This window comes from Citrus sinensis, chromosome 9 (genome assembly GCF_022201045.2).
Source record: "Citrus sinensis cultivar Valencia sweet orange chromosome 9, DVS_A1.0, whole genome shotgun sequence".
NCBI lineage: Eukaryota > Viridiplantae > Streptophyta > Magnoliopsida > Sapindales > Rutaceae > Citrus > Citrus sinensis.
In genome coordinates this window covers 20,585,768-20,602,049 of record NC_068564.1, presented here as the reverse complement: position 1 = coordinate 20,602,049, position 16,282 = coordinate 20,585,768, and the positions used below count along the sequence as shown (strand labels likewise).

General features: G+C 34.1%; 2 non-coding genes and 1 pseudogene across 2 annotated transcripts; 1 reads left to right on the top strand and 2 right to left on the bottom strand.

The window, feature by feature from the left end:
* The window catches only part of LOC127899930 (uncharacterized), a 59,634-nt pseudogene extending 45,067 nt beyond the window's left edge, over positions 1 to 14,567 (top strand).
* Positions 3,107 to 3,178, bottom strand: TRNAK-UUU (transfer RNA lysine (anticodon UUU)). Its single transcript has one exon. It is a non-coding gene; the product is annotated as a tRNA-Lys (tRNA).
* LOC127900138 (small nucleolar RNA R71) lies at positions 10,275 to 10,378 on the bottom strand. The gene has a single exon (XR_008052159.1). It is a non-coding gene; the product is annotated as a small nucleolar RNA R71 (small nucleolar RNA).
* Positions 14,568 to 16,282: the final 1,715 nt, after the last annotated feature.

Genomic DNA, 16,282 nt, shown 5'->3' with positions numbered 1-16,282 from the left:
AACTATATATTTAAATATTTAATTTCATGATTATCAATTCAATTATAACACAATAATATTATTTGAACTGCAGTGAAACAAATTACACCAAATTTCATTTGAACTATTAATATTATAATTGGACTTGAACTCCATTGAATGAAAATGCAACTTTTAATTTATCAAAAAAATAAACAAATATTTCGTTCATAATTTTATTTTTTGTGTATAAATATGAAAATTATTTTATTCACAAATCACGAATGAAACATATATCCATTAACTAAGTTACGATTTCATAAATGAAATATTAATTGTCGTAAAATTTTGATAGATTATTTATAAAATCGTGATATTTATTATTTTATTTATTAAAATTATGATATTTGTTTATTCATTTAATAAATGATTATTGGAATACAGCAAGTTCGGCAAATAGCTTTAAATCAATAGATGGAGATACTACTAACGTCAGCTAGTGGCATCTCTTTTCTCCATGAGCAACTGGTTTATCCTTTTTCCGCATGCCGTAGAAGAGGATATGTAACTGCTAGCAGATCCACAAGATTTACACATAAGGCATGGCTTGGTATTTATCCAAGGTGTACGGTAGAATTTTTATGTCGATGGCTAAAGACTCCCAAGGAAGCCAAACATGAGAGTAGGTATTTTCAGTAAGGTGATCGACATATGCCGTGTACTCTAGATAAGGTGGAGTATGATGATTCTCAGTGTAGAGAATTATGGCCATTAGATCCAGAGAAATATGGCTGCTAGATAGAGGACAAAACTTTACCTATGGTGGAGTGATTCTCATAAGTCCTACATAAGCGTGGTTTTGGTGGAATAAAAAAGGTAGAGATGACACGGTTGTGTAGATACACAGTGGATCATGATTTATCACCCAATCGAAAAAAATTCGCCAAGATGGATATTGTTAGGAAATATGTCTCCTTTTTCAATAAGGATTTCCTAAGATATTTTCCTTTTTAGTAGGATTGTGGATGTAATAAAGTCCAATGAGTAATTAGGTGTTATTGGGCTTTTGGATGTGAGAAAAAATACTAGAGTTATTATAATAATTTTTCACATAGTACGTTTTTTTTCTCGTCATCCTTAATAGGCATAATTTTTCTCCAGTATAAGAGTTTTTCACGTAAATTATTGTGTTATGTAATTGGTTTTATTCTCCATCTATTTTCTATTTATTATTTGTTTGATATTTTTATTAGCAAGATTTTGAGTGAGAATAAAATTCTCTAATATCTTCCATATGTTTTATAATTAGGAAAATAAGCAGTAAATTTCCATTTAGTCCGAAGGAATCGAGCTAGTTTTCAAAATTGTTCTTTTTTTAATTTATTAAAATGTGCCAATTGTTCTTTCTACAATTGTTGGATCTTATTTTTAAAGATTGAAAAAATTGAGTTATTATCAAGTTTTGTTTCACTATTTTTATCGTTTTTTACCATTTAACCCAATGATCTAGTTGTCCTTGCCAAGTTACTTACAGTTAAAATACAAATTCAATTTTACAGCTTCACCTTCTTATGACCATGATCATGTGTGAGGGAAAAGCCACTCAGAGTTCTAAAATTTACTTAAATAATCTGAAATATTCTCTTGAATTAAAAAATATTCCCTTTTAACTATTATACACTTTGATGATAATAACATAAAAATTGGTTTAAAATTTTATACCAAATATACATTATTTCTATTTTTTAATATTAAACTAAATTATTTTAATGTTGCAGTATACAATAATCTGGACAGATCATATCTTACAATTTATTTGCAAATCCAAAGATGAAGTTTTAGGAGCTCTTGTTTTACATCTAGTGGAGAGCTGCTTACCACATATCAAAATTCACTTATGATTATGTATTGAGTACAAATTTAAGTGATGATTAGTAGTTAATAAATAAATAAAATAAAGATATTAAATCATATTCATATAATTGCACATTATGTTTCAAAATTTAAGGATACTCAAATTAAGAAAAGACCTTAATCTGATTACTACTAACAATTTTATTTGAATTTTTGGCAAACTATTCTATACTCTCGCGGATTGAGTTGGCGAGAGAATCAGGTACTTTTGATCCCTACAAATACTCTATGTATTTAACTTAATAAACCATTTGTTCATGGATAAATCGTGGGCCAAATGCGCCTTGTGAAATTTTCCGTACACAAGGCTTAAATAAGTGATATGAAAAATGCTTGATAAAACGCTTTCTCAAAACGCTTAATTAACATATTTTGCTTTCTCCAAATTGCTTCTTTAATTCCACATTCAAACACTTGGTAAAGAAAAACTGGAAATCACTTTAAATACGGGCAGATCTATATGCTTACGTGGACTGTCACCAAAGGTTCGTATCCTTTCTGCCATAATAGTCCACATAAAGCACAATTAATGTAGAAATATCAGAAGCAAAAATTGCCTATAATCAGCAACCATCTTATAACTGTGAATAAAAAAATGTTTTAATGGTTAATCTTCTGTCTCTTCCATATGTTTCTAAATTCCTTTTTTAATCAAACATGTCAAAGGTAAATAATATTTTTTTTAAATACAATTTTAAAAAATCTAACCTACGACAAGTGAAAACAGAGAATAATTAAGTAAATTTTATTGAATATATTTCTACAATAAAAATACCTTGGAAAATTATTAAAATATACGAAAAACTATGTAATTCACTCCAACATCTTTAGTAGTAGGCCTACAGAATAGGGAGATAATTTTTTAAGTATATTAAATATAATCCCTTGATTAGATATTGAGTAACTTCATTAAGTAAATGTATTTGACAAATTTGGATCTAGTGTCGAGATAAATTGTTCACCTTTTTATAGTCTTCTATCATGCGTAGCAAATGTACGGTTAAAATTTTTAATTATTTAATATATTTCAATCCGATGATTATTAATTGCATCTCTCATAAAGGTCTAACACATAGATCAACTTTGTTTTCTAAGTTCAAAAAAAATGAAAATAAACACTCGAGGTTTTCTCACAAAAATACGGGATTTGCTCGTAATATTCTCCTAATTTACCTTGTCTATCACAAATGCGTCGCCATCCAATAAAAAAAAGGAAAAACAAATGTCATCACTTCGCCGTCTGTGGGGATCGAACCCACGACCACGTGGTTAAAAGCCACGCGCTCTACCACTGAGCTAAGACGGCTGTTATTGACGAAGCTCACACAACATTTGATATAGACGTAAAGAAATGATAATCCAGAGAATACAGAGCGATTGACTTGATTTTTATTTATTATCACTCATATAATAAAATCCAATCTACCGATGACAAAAGAACAAAAATGCCTAGAATACTTTTTAATTTCAGAAGCCTTATAATTTTTAAGTTATTCCTAAGAACTTTAAAATTTCAATGATACAACCAAAAAGTTGTTCAATACCCAAAATCTAAAATCCGGCTGCCCGTGGATCATCCCACCAATACACACACATACTCCACCAATCTTAAATTTTGTAAATAGTCAGCAACTCAATTCCCTTCTCTATATAAAATATAAATAAGAACACTGGAAATACATATTTTTTATAATTGAAAAGATTCCAGACGGTGTATTTGTACGGAGGTTTTATTTATTTATTTACCTTTTAAAAGATAGGAAATGGATAGACTTAAAATCAATGTTTTGGTGTAGGATTCCAACTCGATCAAATGGTGGACATTTAAAAATACCAGTGTTGAACTTTGAATTAATGAAAAAAGATATAATAAATTTATTAATAATAACAAGCTTGCTAGAATCGCTAGCTAGAATCAGTGTACTATCTCTTAAATAATCATATTAAAAAAAAATCGAAACCTCACTGTCCTGTTTAGTCAATGGAACCAAGTTTTCTGAGTCCAGCATTGCATCTTCTTCAGCCTTCCAACATCGTCCCTGTCGTCATATTTGGTGAAAAATCAAACCTCCAGTCTCCACAATTGCATCAAATTTGATGGTAAAATTCACGGCTCCGATTGACTCCAAATCAGCAGCGATGGCATATGCGACAGAAGAGTTAATACACCCGGAGGCAAAATCAAACATTAATCAGTGACGTGTGCTCGTGCTCACTATACTTGGGATAATAAGTAACCGTGGATGAGATATTTGTTCCTTGTACAAAACTGAAACATTAATTCACATCTATATTATTAACAAGCCTTTCATTTTTTGTGTCCACTAATTAGCATATATATCATGGAGTGTCGCTTCACAATGAGCAGACTAAAGATTCTAAAATTAGTTGATGCGAAAAATTATAAATCTATCGTTTCAGTTTTTCTGACTTATTAAATCAATACCAACTGAGGGTGGAAAACGAATAATTGAATTGTATTCGAATCGGATTGAATAGAATCAAAATTCTACTCATTTGGATTCGGTTCATTTATTAAACGAATTGAAATTTTAATATTTGGATCAGATTCATTTATTGAATGAATATTCGGTTTGATTCGTCTAATTCATTTAGTAGAATTAATAAATGAATCAAATCGGATCTGGATTCATTTATTTATTTGTTTATCCTGTAATGAATCCATAAGGAATCGAGTAAAATATGAATTCCTTTATAAAAATGTAATTAATAAACAAAAACTAAGCAAAGTAAAATATAAAAAGGACACAAATATAAAATCCAAAAAAATACAAACTTATTATCATTTATAATCACTATATTAGTCTTCAAGCTTTAAATTTTTTTCATACATATTTATGGATAAATCAGTAATTTAATTAAACGAATAATAAACGAATTTTAAATGAATGGATTATATTCGATTCGTTTATGAAACGTCTATTAAACGAATAAACGAATCAATGTCCTCAAACCTGAATTCGATTCATTTAATAAGCGAATCGAATGGAATTCACCCATTTACTAAATGAATTAATTTTTTTCAAACCCAAACCTATTTAATTCGCATCAAATCGAATCGAATAAATGAATCTTGACCTAAATTACCACCCGTAGTACCAACGGATTTTGAAAATATTGCTCAAAATCACCTAATTTTTCAAAGGGTGGTGATTATTTGCACTTTAAAAATTACTGTAGACAGTCTAATTTTTATAAAAAAAATTATTACAAAAATATTCATCATATGAATTACGAATTAAGAAAAATTTATATAAATCAATATTACATAATTACTAAACATTCGTGTAGCACTCCCATTACTTAGTGTACATAATTCTCATGCTTTAAACTTTAAAACTTTTATTTCCAACATTTTATTCAATACTTAGATCAATAATGATGAAATCAATATTTTTCTTTTTTTCTTTTCCATATGAAGGTTCTTAAAACTTTTGCTTGTCAGAATTAGAGTGTTTAAAGAAGAAACAGATAGAAAATTATACTTGTTTACCTCATGAATTCCAAAAATGATCTGCTGTCCTTGAGAATTCCACAAGTTGAATTCGAGCGTGTACTTGTAGAAGGTACTTTGATGCTTAAGTTCGTTTTTTTTTTGGTGAATTTCTATATATGGAAGTTTCTCTTGACTTTTTCTAAACTAGACATGAGATCCTTCCTTAATCATTTTGGCCTCTATTTATAGAACGTGAGATGCAGAATTGGTAAGAGATTTCATCCTCGATTTAAATCTCTACCATCACCCCCCTTTGTTTAATTTACACCATCAAATCTTGTTAGAATGTTGGATAGGTGGGTTGCCCATAATGGGCCAACCCGACCTGACCCAACAGGATAACTATTGTGTGGTTTTTGGGAGTAGATGGAAGTTGATTCAAAATCAACTTCTCTAATGTTAGTTTTAAATCACTCCCAATTAAATGCTGAGTTTCTTCTTCTTCTTCCTTAACTTCTTCTCTTATTCTAAATACAGAAAAAGAACATTGTACAACCAAATTTTGAAAAGGCATTTTGTACTATGATTAAGTGGAGGATTTCTATTTGTGATTTCTTTCTGGCCATTAATGTGATTCAATACTCGATTATTCCGCTGCTTAAAGAAAGGTAGGCTATTTAATTCCTTTTATTTTTCCATAGTTCAAATCGTGCATTTGGTTGAGTTTGTTTCATGAAAAGTTTGAATTTTATATGCTAATTGATTCTTTAAGGTATATGTGATTTGGTGGCTATTAATTTCATATTCTGGAATACTAGAATTAAAGTATAAATTCTGAATTTGATAGACATAGAAATGGTCAACAGTTTTGATTGCATAAACTTTAAGAAATCATGAAACCCAAAACTTCAATTGTTCATATCTTTTTATCTTGGCAACCTAACATTGTGTGTAATATATCATTGGAAAGATCCTTTCAAGAGCTTTCCAGTGATATGTGATTTGTTAAAAAATACTTAAAATGAGAAAATTATAGCTAAAACAAGAATCTAGTTGCTAAAATTCAAAAACTCTAATTTTTGAGAAAATGATAAATAGTGTTAGGATTGGTTTTCCAATGATTCTGCCTGATTCTAACCTCCATTTGAAAATCTAGGGGCACCATTGGATTCAGGACAAAAAATTGAGTTGAACAGTGCCAGACTCGACATCACTGGAGTTGCGCATGTCGGTACATGGGGACACACATAGCATTTAGCGTATAAGAGCTTGAGTAGGAGCTCAAAATATTTCGCTCTAGTAGGAGATCGAAAATGTTTTTTTTTATAGAAATTAGCTGAAATTACATTGTATCGCGTATTTAGTCATTTGTTGACATCACTAATATTAATTTTATGCTATTTGTCATAGATACATCCCCTAAAAAATTGTGGACTAAAGAAGACCGGTTAATGACATATAGAGCTTGGGTTTCTCCTATTGATTTACTTCATATTAATGCTAACTTATCTTATAAGGAACTTATGAAAAAAAATGGAGAATCATAAGATGGACCCTAACCGTTCTATATGTACAAATATAGAAGATATAAATGAGGTCTTTAGCTGGATAAAAAGTATGGAAAAACGGACACTAAGTAAGCAAATTTGAACTATTATCAACGAGTATTCACAAATTCCTTACCTAATGATGATAATACGCTTGTCTATAAGGCTCGCGTGTTAAAGGAGATTGAAAATCTCACAAACAATAATATTATTTGTTGAGATGTGAAATTGAGTTGATAGAGGAGCATCATCTTGCTTCAAAGATGAGGCGAACCTCAGTATTTAGCATTCACATGAGCCCTCGGAGTGGAAGACAAGTTAGTCGCCTTGGTAGAGAGCAAAAGTTATGGTATAAAAAAACCATAAACAAGATCATTAAGAATGAACAACTATTTTTATACGGAGATACACGTGAGTATAAGTTAGATGAAAGGGTCACAAGCAACAAAGAATATTCTAATAACACATAGAAGATTTCTATATATTAGTTTACTTCTGTCATTTGTTAATTTTTATTATTTTAGATGTTGCTTCCACTTTGTTGGTTAAACAATATGCTGCTATGTTTTTATTAATGAATTTCTACATTAGTTGCTGCTCAACTTAATATACTCTTTTATGGTATCTCATGAATAATTCTATTGAGTGGGAGTTCTAAAAAGATTAAATTTAATGAATTAAAAATTAGAATTGTTATTTTTGCACATTAAAATCAAATTAATGATGAATATGATAAAGGGAATTGGATGATAATTGGAAGCTTCGACGATTTTTCAATTCCATTCTCGATATTAATTTGTGATGTTTTTTGGTTTATGTTTGCAGTAAAATTAATTGTTTGCGTAGTTATTGATTATGTCTTTATTGATTGTATTTTGAATTGCCTCTGTGTTAAGAGAAAGTTGAGATGACATCTGCATCTAAGAACATTGTGGTCGAGCTGAACAAGGGTGTAAAGCTGAATGCTGAAAATTATGACATTTGGTACCGTAAGATTTAGTACATCCTTGAAGAGCGAGAGACTCTAGAAGTTCTTAACAGCACCTTAGCTGAGCCTGAGTAAGCAATACTACTCAACATAGGGGGATCTTGAGGCTTATCAGGCTTGGAAAAAAAAGAATAACAATGTGTTGAGTGTTAGAAAATGAATATTTATAAAGGAGAAAACCGTCATTTTACATTTCAAGTCTTACTAACAACCCTTACTTTTATGTATTTAACATTCTTGTGATTTAATTACGTGTGTTTTATTTTAATTAAGTAATTTATGTATTTTAGGGGCATTATAGTCATTTCACAATAAAGGAGAGATCAGACGGCAAAACGGACATCACTTTTGAACTCAGGACGGTCGAAAACCTTAGGAGGAGCATAAAAGGAAAAATGACACTATTCACATGTACGGTACTATTCACATATACGGGACTGTATACGTTACTGTTCACGGCACTGTTCACATAGACGGATCGATGACGTGGCATTGACCGATGATGTGGCATTGACTGATGAGGTGTCACGATCCTGTTGGACTAAAATTCTTATGTACTGTTGATGGTGATGTGGCAGCATATCAGTGGACGAAAAATCTCGCGTATGGTGCATGCATCACACAGGATTATTTTCAACCAAACCGCGTTACTGTTCATCCGGGTCAAACCGCGTTACTATTCAAAGTCGGGTCAAACCGTGTTACTGTTCATCCGCGTGGTCAAACCGTGGACTGTTGACTGATGACGTGGCGCAATCCTGAGCGTCTAAACTGTTTTTAATCCGATGGCCATGATTTACTTCATGTATCTATAAAAAGGGGGCCTCTCCCCCCTAATTTGATATCTCTGAATCCATTTTTGGGATCCATTTTCTGTAATTCCCTCTCCATCTTGTATTTTCTTCGTATTTTAATAAATTTCCATTTTGCCCCTAGTTCAATTATGAGTAGCTAATTTCTTTTCAAGCTTGGGTTGAAGGTGAAGTCTCAACATGTGTCATGGGGTTAATTTGGTAAATTTATTTTCTCTTCCCCTCTAGTTTTTGTGGATGTTTTGACTTCTCGTCGACAAATAATATTAATCTTGTCTAGTACCGCCTTGGTTTCACCGGCCCTCTAGTACAAGGTTATTATTATTTGGCACGATAAGCTGTTAGCACCATATTAATTAGAGCGTGGTTCATGAGGTGTGGATTCCCCCCTCATGATTTAATTGGTATTAATAAGGAATATTTAGCCCATGATGCATGTTGATACGGATCCAGATACCCAAGTACGTCATTTCAATAGAATTCTCTTCAATTTATTCTCACCATTTCAATACCAATTTTAGAATTTATTCTCTCCATTTTAATTTAAGTTTTAGCATATTCCAATCATTTCCACCACAAATCCAATCACCCATTCACAAAATTAATTCTACACAATTAAAATCCACCTCCTCGTGGGATCGACACTCGTCACCATTAATCTATACTACAACAGATTCGTGCGCTTGCGAGTACATTAAAATTTGCACAACAAGTTTTTGGCGCCGTTGCCGGGGAGGTAAGTAATTTTAATTCATAGAATTAATTTTTTTGAATAATTTCTTTTAATTGTTTTCTTGTATTTTTTTAATTAAAAAAAAGGAAAAAAAAGTGAATCTACATTTAAAGGTTAGTATTTCTTTTCTTTTTCTCTTCTTTAAAATTCTGTAATTTAATTTTCCATTTATTTTTCTTTGTAACTTTTTTTTGTTTATCTTATTAATTTAATTTTTAGTTAATTTCTTTCACGTATTTATTTTTGTGTATTTTTATAAAAAGGTTGTAATAGCGCAATAAGGTTAGTATCGTAATTTCTCACTCTTCTTTATTTTTATTTGTTTTATTCCCATCTTTATTTTTTTTTTGTTTTGTTTGCATCTTTATTTTTATTTTATTTATTTTGCATGCATGGTCGTAGGTCATTATTACCTAATCTTGAACCTATAGACCTTGAATTAGAAAAAACACTTCGCACACACAAACACGTTAAAAATAAAATGGATTTACAAGCACCACAGGAGAGGCCATTTAAGGACTATTTTAGTCCCTTAGCTAATTTGAGCACGTCATGCATAAGATACCCAAATGTAGCTGCTAGGAGTTTTGAATTAAAACCTAGTGTGTTAAATTGTCTCCCTACATTTTATGGCCTAGAAAATGAGGATCCATATAATCATTTGAATGATTTTCATGCCATTTGTCAAACATTCAAATATGAGAATTTTTCAGATGATGATGTTAAACTTAGACTATTCCCATTTTCTTTAAAGGATAGAGCTCGTTCATGGTTAAATACGTTGCCTGCTAATAGCATTTCATCATGGGAACAAATGGTAACTAAATTTTTGAACAAATATTTCCCAGTGCATAAAACCAATGCTATTCGCAGGGAAATCTCAGAGTTTACTCAGAGAGAGGACGAGCAATTTTTCGAAACATGGGAGCGATTCAATGGGCTACTCTTGAAGTGTCCACATCATGGGTACGAGAAATGGCACCAATGTCAATATTTTTTGGAGGGATTACTATCGAATGTGCAAGAATGGCTAATGGCAACAAGTGGAGGAGAGCTAATGTCAAAAAGTGCATCAGAAATTTGGGAATTCTTCCAGCGACAAGCAGATAATTCCCAACAACGGAGTCGATCACTCAGGAATACTAGAAGAATTAAAGGAGTGAATGAGGTTCAAATTGGCGAGTCAACTTCGGGAATCAAAGAAGTCAAGGAGATGGTTGAAGGTCTTGCTCGACAAATAGCATCGTTATCGACTGCTAAATCAACAGAACCACATGACCATGACTCATACTCAGATCAAGCCAATGCCATAGGTATAATGAGAAAGCCATCAAACTACAACCCATACTCCAACACATATAACCCTGGATGGAGAGACCACCCCAATTTTTCATGGTCTCAAGGATTCCAACAGAATGGACCAACAGCTCCAGCTCCACCAATGCAACCAATTCCACAAAATCCTCAAGCCTCTCAGCCACCATTCAGGCCATACAATCAGAACCATAACTACACTCAGCCCAGACCATGGGAGGATGCATTCCAGAATTTCAAGAATGTTACTCACTCCACGATTGAGCAACAGAACCGCACCATTGATGGACTACGAAATGAGTTGAGAGCAGGCTTCAATTCACAAGCCCAATCAGTTTCAAGCCTCGAGAAGATGGTGGGACAACTTGCTTCTTCAGTTCAGACCTTGGCAATGACTGTTGAGAAAGGCAAGTTTCCAAGTCAACCAGTGCCTAACCCTAAAGGAGTGCATGAAGCAAGTACCAGTTCACCACAACAACATGGAGAGGTCAAAGCAGTAATGACCTTGCGAAAAGGAAAAGAAGTCGACAACAAAGTGGAGATGCCAGTGATAAAAGAAAATCAAATTGTTCCTGTAAGTGTTGAGGACTCATCACCGGAGGAGAAAGAAGAAACCAACCCACGAGAATATGTTCCGAAAGCTCCATTTCCCTAGAGGTTAGCTAAAGGCATGAAGGGAAAATCCACAGGTGAGATTCTTGAAATCTTCAAACAGGTAAGTGTTAACATCCCTTTGCTTGATGCTATTAAACAAGTTTCATCCTATGCCAAGTTTCTTAAAGACCTTTGTACTAAAAAGAGAAATATGCATGTTCAAAAGAAGGCATTTTTAACAGAAAACGTTAGTTCTATACTCCAACATAAAATTCCTTTAAAATGCAAAGACCCAGGCTCCCCCACTATCTCATGTAGTATAGGGAACCACACAATTGAGAATGCTTTGTTGGATTTAGGAGCTAGTGTAAATCTGTTACCTTATTCAGTGTTTGTGAAACTTGGACTTGGAGAATTACACCCAACTCCAGTGGTGTTACAGCTTGCAGATCGGTCCACGAAAATACCTCGTGGTATTGTGGAGGACGTGCTTATCCAGGTAGACAAGTTTTATTTTCCTGTTGATTTCATTGTAATTGACACTCAACCAATACAGGATTCAAGGAAGCACATCCCCATTATTCTAGGCCGACCTTTCTTGGCAACTGCGGATGCTCACATTCAATGCAGGACTAGAAATATGCAATTGTCTTTCGGCAACATGACTATGGAGCTGAACATTTTCAACATTGCCAAACAACCTCACAGTGCAGATGATGGAATTGTTGATGTGGATTTAATTGAAACAATAGTTGATAACACTTTTCTTTCAAACCTTAATGATGATCCTTTACAAACATGTTTAACTCACTTTGGTTTGGATTTTGATATTGACAGATCGGTCGATGAGGTCAACGCCCTGCTTGACTCAGCACCATCTATGGATACTAATAAATGGAAGTCAAGAGTTGAACAACTAGCACCATCAGAGAAGAAACTCATCCCATCATCAGAATCACCACCGAAACTTGAGCTCAAACCATTGCCCAACACTCTAGAATATGTATTTTTGGGAGAAGAAAGTACTCTGCCGGTAATCATCTCATCATCCTTCAATGACGAACAAAAAGGTAAGTTGTTAGATGTTTTGAAAGAGCACAAAGGGGCATTAGGATGGACTATAGCAGACATAAAAGGTATAAACCCAGTAGACTGCATGCATTACATTCACCTTGATGAAAATGCTAAAACTACTAGGGAGATGCAACGTCGGTTAAATCCTAACATGAAAGAAGTTGTTAGAACAGAAGTCCTTAAGCTATTAGACGCAGGTATCATTTACCCCATTTCTGATAGTTCATGGGTCAGTCCTGTACAAGTTGTCCCCAAAAAGTCAGGAGTCACAGTAGTTACGAATGCTGATAATGAATTGATACCCACTAGAGTAACTACAGGATGGCGTGTATGCATTGATTATAGAAAGTTGAATTCTGTCACACGTAAATACCATTTTCCTTTACCATTTATTGATCAAATGCTTGATAGATTAGCAGGCCATGAATTTTATTGCTTTCTAGATGGCTACTCAGGATATAATCAGATTCCCATAGCACCAAAAGATCAAGAGAAAACTACTTTCACTTGCCCTTTTGGCACATTTGCATATAGGAGAATGCCATTTGGATTATGTAATGCACCTGCTACATTTCAACAATGCATGTTGAGCATTTTTTCTGATATGGTTGAACGATTCCTTGAAGTCTTTATGGATGACTTTTCTGTCTTTGGTGACTCGTTTGATCAATGTTTACATCATCTAACAGTAGTTCTGCAGAGATGTATCGAGAAGAACTTGGTCTTAAATTGGGAGAAATGCCATTTTATGGTAAAATAAGGTATTGTTCTCGGTCACATCATTTCGAGCAAAGGTATTGAGGTTGACAAAGCCAAGGTGGATCTCATTTCTAATCTTCCTCCACCCAAAACAGTCAGAGAAGTAAGATCTTTCCTTGGGCATGCTGGTTTCTATAGACGTTTCATTAAAGATTTTAGCAAAGTTTCTAGACCCTTATGCAATTTACTTGCTAAGGATGTACCTTTTATCTTTAATGATTCATGTCTTATGGCGTTTGAAAAATTAAAACGGTTGTTGACATCATCACCCATCATTCAGCCCCCAAACTGGAGCTTACCATTTGAGCTCATGTGTGATGCATCTGACTATGCAGTAGGAGCAGTATTAGGACAAAGAGTTGATCGAATTCCCCACGTTATTTACTATGCTAGTATGACATTAAATGATGCACAGTTGAACTATTCAACTTCTGAAAAAGAAATGCTAGCAGTAGTGTTTGCATTGGAAAAATTTCGATCTTATCTCATTGGTTGTAAAATAATTATATTCACGGATCATGCTGCTCTTAAATATCTTCTCACAAAGAAAGATGCAAAAGCCAGACTAATTCGTTGGGTGTTACTTTGCAGGAATTTGACTTGGAATTCAAAGATAAAAAAGGGACAGAAAATGTTGTGGCGGACCACCTCTCTCGTCTCCATTTTGACACAATTACAGAGCCAATTAAATGAGTCATTTCCAGATGAACAATTAATGAATGTGGAAGTATTACCTTGGTATGCTGATATAGTTAATTATCTTGTTACAGGTAAACTTCCAGAGCATTGGACCAAGCAAGATAAGGCTAAATTCTTTGCAGAGATAAAGAATTTCTTTTGGGATGACCTTTATTTGTTCAAGTATTGTGCAGACCAAATTGTTAGACGATGTGTCCCAGAAAGTGAAATTCAGAATATCCTTTCATTCTGCCATGAACAAGCTTGTGGAGGCCATTTCAGTGCTAAGAAAACCGCGACTAAAGTTTTACAATGTGCTTTTTATTGGCCAACTATATTTCGAGATGCTTACACTTTCTGTTCTTCATGTGATAGGTGTCAACGAATGGGGAGCATTACGCGAAGGAACATGATGCCACTAAATCCAATTTTAGTGGTTGAGATTTTTGACGTATGGGGTATCGACTTCATGGGACCCTTTCCCCCGTCTTTTGGCCATCAATACATATTGGTTGCTGTTGACTACGTATCGAAATGGGTAGAAGCAATTTCATGTAGGACCAATGATCACAAGGTAGTGATAGCATTTTTGAAAAGCAACATTGTTTCACGTTTTGGATTCCCTCGAGCAATAATCAGTGATGGTGGTGCCCACTTTTGTAACAAAGCATTCAAAGCTCTTTTGACAAAGTATTCAATCACACACAAAGTGGCAACTCCGTATCATCCGCAAACCAGTGGCCAAGTTGAGATCTCCAATCGAGAAATAAAGCACATATTAGAAAAAACGGTGAGGCCAGATAGGAAAGATTGGTCATTAAGACTTGATGATGCATTATGGGCATATAGAACGGCTTTCAAGACCCCGATTGGGATGTCACCCTACAGGCTAGTGTATGGAAAAGCTTGCCACCTACCTGTGGAACTCGAGCATCGTGCGTATTGGGCCATCAAGAAATTCAATTTTGACATGCAGCAAGCCAGCTCAGAAAGAAGATTACAGCTGGCAGAACTTGAAGAAATTCGCAATGATGCATACGAAAATGCCAAGATTTACAAGCAACGAATGAAAGTCTTCCATGATAAGCAAATTATGAGAAAATCGTTCACTCCAGGTCAGAAAGTGCTTTTATTCAATTCTCGCTTGCACCTATTCCCAGGTAAGTTACGCTCTCGTTGGTCTGGCCCATTTATTGTTCATACTGTTTTTCCACATGGGGCAATTGAAATTAAAGACCCAAAGAACGGTGTCACGTTTAAAGTTAATGGTCAAAGATTAAAGCCATATCTAGAGTACCAACCACATGAAGAAGACACCGAAATAAATTTGAGTGACCACCAAATTTGAATTGATTTTTTTTTTCTTTTCGTTGATTTGATTTTTCTTTCTTTCTTTTTATTATTATTCTTTTGCTAATTGAAATTGTTTTTGCATAAGTGTGTTTATTTTACCATTAAGTTTTCTCTTATCATTTTTAATCATGAGTCTCATACTTAGACTGTTCCTCCTGAACATTCTTAAACCACTTCAACGTGTCAAAACTCATCTCAAAAGGCAGATTCAATTTTGTAAAACACAACGCATTTGGGCTCTACAACCACCAGAGTTAGTAGCCTATGTTGAGGGTTTAGAACGCCAACTCAGAGACATTGAGAGAAGTGTTTACGACATCCAGTTGGAGCTTGAGGTAAATTCAATAAGAGGACGATTTTAATTTTCTTTGTGTGTTTTAATTTCTTTTTCTATTTGTGTGCTTTAGTTTGTTACCCCGGTGAAGTGGCGGATAACGGTACTCCGTGACAATCAAGTCGGTTACTTCAGTTTCCCATAATAACTGATATTCTGAGGCGAAGGTATGGACAGAAACGAGATTCTAGCGAAGCTTCACAAGCGATTCCCTTCACTTCCTCAGAATGCCCTCCTTACGATCTATAAAGCTCGGTCCGAACGCATGCGATTACTCATGAGGAATAACATACCTGCTGACATCCGTTGGTTAATCGAGGCTAAAGTACGATTGGCAGGTGAGTTACCTCCAAAATTTATTGCATTCATGCCTGGTTGTGGTAAAGGAAATTATGCAAGAAAACGACGAGCTCAAAGAATTTCTGTTGCTTGTCATAAGTGTGCCAGAATGAGTTGCAATAAAAACCCATGTTCTTTAGGAATGGTGTCTGATAACAGGGAAGATAAGATTCAATTCATTAGGGATGGCTTGAATAAGGAGTCATTGGATGATATCCTTTTGTCTCTTGAAACGCATCCCAGTGGATATGTGCAAGGAGCGATTCTCCAGTTATGGCCATTATTCCAGAAAGAGCATGCACGATATAGTCTCGAGAATTTGACTATAAACGACCCTGTTTGCCAGTTTATAAGAAAACTGGATAGGAAGCCTATCCTCGACCCATAGAGGGCGTTCAAGCCGTTTCTGGACGTAAAACCAGAGGAAG